Source organism: Chroicocephalus ridibundus, chromosome 23, assembly GCF_963924245.1.
Source record: "Chroicocephalus ridibundus chromosome 23, bChrRid1.1, whole genome shotgun sequence".
NCBI lineage: Eukaryota > Metazoa > Chordata > Aves > Charadriiformes > Laridae > Chroicocephalus > Chroicocephalus ridibundus.
Window position 1 is genome coordinate 2,107,138 of NC_086306.1, and position 6,064 is coordinate 2,113,201.

Below are 6,064 nucleotides of genomic sequence, written 5' to 3' on the forward strand. Positions count from 1 at the left end.
AGGGGCCCCCCCTTCCCCAGACCCCCCCACCCGGGGGAGGGTCCTGCCCCCCCCACCCGAGGGGGTCCCTCCCACCCCGGGGGGGGCCCCTCCCCCCCTCCCTCCCCCCCCCCCCGTGTCCCCAGCTGCCACAGCTCGGTGTCCATGCCCACCCCCCCGCCCAAAAAAAAATAATCTCAAACACTTGAGATAGGTTTCCCCACACACTGCAGCCCCCCGCCACCAAAAAAGGCGGGGGGGGGGGGGGGGCCAAACCCCCCCGCCCAGGCACTCACCTCAACCAGGAGCCTCCATCCCCCCCTGCTGCTCCTCCTCCTCCAGGCACCTGCAGGGGAAAAAAACACACAAAAAATAAATATCAAAACCACCCACCCACACTCCTCCCATCACCAAAGACAAACAGCCCCCCGGCTACCGCCGACCCCCCCCCCCACCCAGGAAAAAAAAAAAACACTCACCCCACCGCCACCTTCCAGCTGGCTCCCCTGGCACGCCGAGGGGGGCCCCCTCCGCCGACCCCCCCAAACAACACAAACACTCGCCCCACAACGACGGGGGGGGCAACCACACACGCCCCGACCCACAAAACACCCGACACAACCCAAACGCGCCCCTCCCCCCCCCCCAAAAAACCACCTGAAACGCTCACCCCACTGCCACCTTCCAGCTGCTCCGCCGGGGACCTCCCAGGCACCTCCGAGACAAGGGACACGGCACACGCACCCCGCACCGAGGGGGGCCCCGCTACCAACCCCCCTACAAAACAGGAAAAAAAAAAAACAACACACAAAAAGGCCAAAAATACAGACGCCCCCCACAACCCAAGGGGGAAAAAAAACAACACACCACCACTCACGCACAAACAACCCACAAAACACGCCCCCCCCCCCCAAAAAAAAAAACCAAAACGGCAACAAAAAGGCCACAGACCCTCACCCCGCCCGGCGCCGCCGGCCCCTGCCACGCAAACAGCCCTGACCCCGCCGCGGGGGCCCGCCTGAGCCCCCCCAAAACCCCCCCCCCCCGCACACACTCGCGCCCGCCAAGGAGCCTCCCGCTGCTCCGCCGGGCGCCTGACACACAAACACCCCCCCAACAACCACCCACCAACAACCTCCCCGGGGGGGACCCCGCTACCGCCCCCCCCCCCCAGGCCAAAGGGCAAACCCGCCCCGCGCGGGGGGGGGGGGGGGGGGGGTGGGCGGGCGGGCCTGGAGGCGCCCCCGGGGACCCCCCGCGGCCGCAACCCTAAACCCCCGCCAACACCCCACAAATCACTTCATTAACGGCAATTAACAAAAACACAAAACCCAGCACAGAGACTCACCCCGGCAGAAGGCACAGACACCGCCATCACACCGGCCCCCCCCACCGCCGGCAGACACGCGCAGGCCGGGGGGGGCACCGCTACGGGACGCCGGGGGGGGGACGCCGACCCGGCCCCAGGAAGGCCACGGCTCCCCGCGCCGGCACGGCTCGGCACCCCCCCCAAAAAAACACCGCCTCAAACTCCCCCATTTCCCCCCAGGGGGCCCTCCCTGGCACAACATTATCCGGGGGGGGGGGGGGGGGTGTGGGGTGTGAACCCGCCCCCCCCCCAGAGCCGCCGGCAAAGGGAACCGCGGCACCGCTGTCAGTCCCCAAAAACCCCCCAAAAAACCACACCCCCCCCGCAAATTCCTGTGAAATAAAAGAGTCCCGGAATAACCCAGCCCCTCTCTCTCTGTGTGTGTGCCCCCCCCCCGCCCCGGCTCGCCCTCCCCTTCCCCTGACACCCCCCCACACACACACTGGGTTTTGGAGGCGGGGGGGGGCCCGCACTGCGCCCCACGCACCTGCACGGACAATGGCGCCGCTGCTGCTCCGCCACAAACACCTGGAAAACAATTAAAACAATATTAATAATCCCCCCGACCCCCCCCCCCCCCCACGCTGGGTGCCCGGAGGCCTCCCTGCACCCGCCGCTGAGCCGGGGGGGGGGAACACCCTGGGGACCCCCCCCAGGCCCGGGCAGGGGGCAGGACTCACCCCGAGCGTCCTCCAAGGCCGCGGGGGGGCTTCGCCCTGCCGGCCTCGGGGGGCCGAGGCCGCGCTCCGCGGGCAGCGCCGGGCCCCCCCCACACACCGGGGGAGGGGGGAAAAGGTCATCCCCCCCCACATCCAAAAAAGAGTGGCTCTGGGGGGGTCCCAACCCACGGCTCCGCTCCGTCCCGGGGGCTCCTCTGAGGCCTGTGGGGGGGGAATAAAAATAATAATTCGGAAAAAAAAAAAAAAGAGTGAGAGAACATAGCAACCCCCCCCGCCCAGCACAGCCCCGGGGGGGGGCGGCCATACCGGCCATACTCCCCCCCCGCCTCACCCCGCTCCAGCCCTGCCTCCCCCAGCACAGCCCCCGCCACCGACCTCCCAGCCCGGAATAACGACACTGGGGGCGGGGGGGGGGCGGACACCCCCCCAGGCCATTCCTTACCCTGGGGGGCTCCCTCCTGCGCCCCCCCCACCCCCCCAGCTCGGCGCTCCCAGTCCACACCGGCAGCGGGGCGGGGCGGGGGGGGAGGCCCCAGTAGCTCCAGTCAGCACCACACGCTCCCGGCAGCTCCCAACAGCCCCCCCGCGGCTCCCAGGTACTCCCCGGCGGCACCAGCAGGCCCCCCCGCAGCTCCCACCACGCACCAGTAAACACCCCCCCGCTCCCAGTAAAGCCCCAGGGGCTCCCGCTCGACTCGCCGCAGGCAGCGCTTGGCCCCCCCGCGGCTCCCAGGAGGCAGCAGGAGGCTCCCAGTAGCCACCGGCAGGCTCCCAGCGGCCCTCCACAGGCAGCGGCGAGCCCCCCCGCTGCTCCCACGACGCAGCGGCGAGCTCCCAGTTGCTCCCAGTTGACACCAGCAAGCCCCCAGCAGCGCCTAGCGGGCGACCCTGATCCCCCGGTAGCCAGCAGAGAGCCCCCCCCCCCCGTCGCTCCCAGTAAGCGCCAACCAACTCCCAGTCGCCACCCGAGACCTCCCAGCAGCCCCCAGTGGCTCCCAGCAGCCCCCCCGGGGGTTTAAGAGGCGCGGGGGGGGGGCCGTGCCCAGCCCCGCGATGGGGCACAGCTGTGCCCGGGGGGGTGGTCCCGCCCCCCCAGCTGGGGCCCTTGGGTCCCGATTGCGCCCGCCCCGCCCCCGGGGGGGGGTGTCACCCTTTGTCCCCCCCCCAGCCCCGCTCCCCGGCACCCTCCGGGGGGGGGGGGGGGTGTGTGTGACAGCCTTTGTGCCGCCCCCCCCCGCCCCGCCCCACGGAGGGGCCCGTTGCCAGCCCGGGGGGGCGGGGGCGGCAGACACCGGGACCCCCGAATTGCCGGGGGCTGGGGGGGGGATGCGGGATGGGGGGTGCGGTAGATCCGGGGGGGGGGAATCGGGGGGGGGGGGCGCGACCCCCGGCACGGCCCGTGTGTGTCCCCGTGTCGTGTCCCCCCCAGTGACACCCGCCCCCCCCGCGCACACGGCAGCAGCGGGCACGGGAGGGGGGGGGGACGCGGTGGGGACATCGCGCACGTCCCCCGGTGCCCCCCCAGTGCTCCCAGTAACACCCAGTGCCCCTGGGAGCCCGTTTCCCCCGGTGCCCCCAGTATCGCCCAGGGCTCCCAGTACCCCCAGTTTCCCCATTATCCCTCAGCAACCCCCAGTCACCCCAGTACCCCCAGGGCTCCCAGTACCCCCCATTACTACCAGTACCCCCAGTAACCCCCAGTAACCCCCAATTACCCCCAGCACCCCCGGCACCCACAGTAGCCCCCAGCACCCCCTCAGTGCTCCCAGTATCCCCCGGTGCTCCCGATGCCCCCGACGACCCCCAGTACACCCAGTACCCCCAGTATCCCTCCCCAGCACCCCCAGTACCTCTCCCAGCATCCCCCAGTGCCCCCACTATCCGCCCAGTCCTCCCAATACCCCTCCCAATTAACCCCAGGATCCCTCCCCAGGACCCCCAGTACCTCTCCCAGTACCCCCAGTATCCCCCACCGGTACCTCTGTATCCTTCCCAGTACCCTCAATGTCCCCCCATTACCCCCAGGATCCCCCCCCCCCCAGCTCCCCCATTATCCCCAGTATCCCCCAGTATCCCCAGTGTTCCCTGTATCCCCCCATACCCTCCTCCCCCCCAGGATCCTCCCCAGTCCTCCCAGTACCCCCAGTATCGCTCACCAGTCCTCCCGGTACCTCTTCCAGTGCCCTCAATGTCCCCCATTACCCGCAGGGAATCCCAGTATGCCCAGTACCCCCCGTATCCTCCCCAGTACCCCCAGTATCCCCCCAGTACCTCTCCCAGTACCCCCAGTATCCCTGCCACCCTTATGTGCCTTATGGGGACACCGCCTACGGGGGACACCAGGTATGGGGGGACACTGGGTATGACACGGGCACTCTGGGGGTGCCTCTGGGGGCTATAGGGGCTTGTCCAGTGCCTGTGGGGGCTATAGGGCCCTGCTGGTGCCTATGGGGGCTATAGGGGCTCTCCCAGTGCCTGTGGGGTCTATAGGGCCCTGCTGGTGCCTATGGGGGCTATAGGGGCTCTCCCAGTGCCTACGGGGTCTATAGGGCCCTGCTGGTGCCTATGGGGGCTATAGGGGCTCTCCCTGTGCCTGTGGGGGCTATAGGGGCCCTGCTGGTGCCTATGGGGGCTATAGGGGCTCTCCCTGTGCCTGTGGGGGCTATAGGGGCCCTGCTGGTGCCTATGGGGGCTATAGGGGCTAGAAAGGCTTGTCCAGTGCCTATGGGGGCTATAGGGGCTCTCCCAGTGCCTGTGGGGGCTATAGGGGCTCTCCCAGTGCTTATGGGGGCTATAGGGGCCCTGCTGGTGCCAATGGGGCAATAGGGGTTATAAAGACTTGTCCAGAGCCTGTGGGGTCTATAGGGCTCTTCTAGTGCCTATGGGGGCTACAGGGGCTAGAAAGGCTTGTCCAGTGCCTCTGGGGGCTATAGGGGCTCTACCAGTGCCTGTGGGGTCTATAGGGCTCTGCTGGTGCCTATGGGGGCTATAGGGGCTCTCACAATGCCTATGGGGGCTACAGGGCCCTGCTGGTGCCTATGGGGCAATAGGGGCTACAACGGCTTGTTCAGTGCTTATGGGGTCTATAGGGCCCTGCTGGTGCCAGTGGGGGCTATAGGGCTCTGCTGGTGTCTATGGGGGCTATAGGGGCCCTGCTGGTGCCTATGGGGGCAATAGGGCTCTGCTGGGGTCTATAGACCCTATGGGGTCTATAGGGGCTCTCACAATGCCTATGGGGGCTATAGGGGCTCTCACAATGCCTGTGGGGTCTATAGGGCTCTGGTGGTACCTATGGGGGCTATAGGGGCTCTCACAATGCCTGTGGGCTTTGGGGGCCCTCCTGGTGCCTATGGGGGCTATAGGGGCTCTCCCAGTGCCTATGGGGGCTACAGGGGGCTATGGGGCCTCTTCTGTGTCCGTATAGAACCCCCTGGTGCCTATGGGGCTATATGGGGCTCTGCTATAGGAGCCTGCGCAGCACTCTAGGTGCCCATAGGGGTGCCTATGGGGGGCTGTAGGTGCCCATAGGGGCATCTATGGGGGGCTATAGGTGCCCGTGGGGTGCTACAGGGGCTCGTCTCCCGGCAGGAACCGCGTCCCGGTGAGCGCCGTCGTCTTCCAGGTGTCCGTGGGCTGCTGCCTCGGCTGCTGCCCCAGGATGGCCCACGGCTTCGGCTTCGTGCCCGTCCGGTGGGGCCGGAGCCTGACCCCCTTCCCGGACGCCTGGGACCCCCTGGAGCCTGGGGCCCCTCCTGACCCCTTCCCAGACCCCTGGGTCCCCTTCCTGGATACCAAGTTCCCTCCTGACCCCCTTCCCGGACACCGTGTCCCCTCCTGACCCATTCCCAGATGCCTGCGTCCCTTCCTGACCCCATTCCCGGACTCCTGGGCCCCCTCCCGACCCCCTTCCGAGCCACCAGATCCCATCCTGACCCCCTTCCCGGACACCAGCTCCCCTCCTGACCCATTCCCAGATGCCTGGGTCCCCTCCTGACCCCATTCCCGGACACTGTGTCCCATCCTGACCCATTCCCAG

The 6,064-nt window shown here is 68.3% G+C and overlaps 1 long non-coding RNA gene across 1 annotated transcript; it reads right to left on the minus strand.

Moving 5' to 3' along the window:
• Nucleotides 1–1,831: 1,831 nt before the first annotated feature.
• LOC134526685 (uncharacterized) lies at nucleotides 1,832–2,571 on the minus strand. Its single transcript, XR_010074017.1, has 3 exons — nucleotides 2,471–2,571; nucleotides 2,029–2,229; nucleotides 1,832–1,876 (listed from the first exon to the last, which is right to left on the minus strand). It is a non-coding gene; the product is annotated as an uncharacterized LOC134526685 (long non-coding RNA).
• Between the last annotated feature and the right edge of the window lie 3,493 nt (nucleotides 2,572–6,064).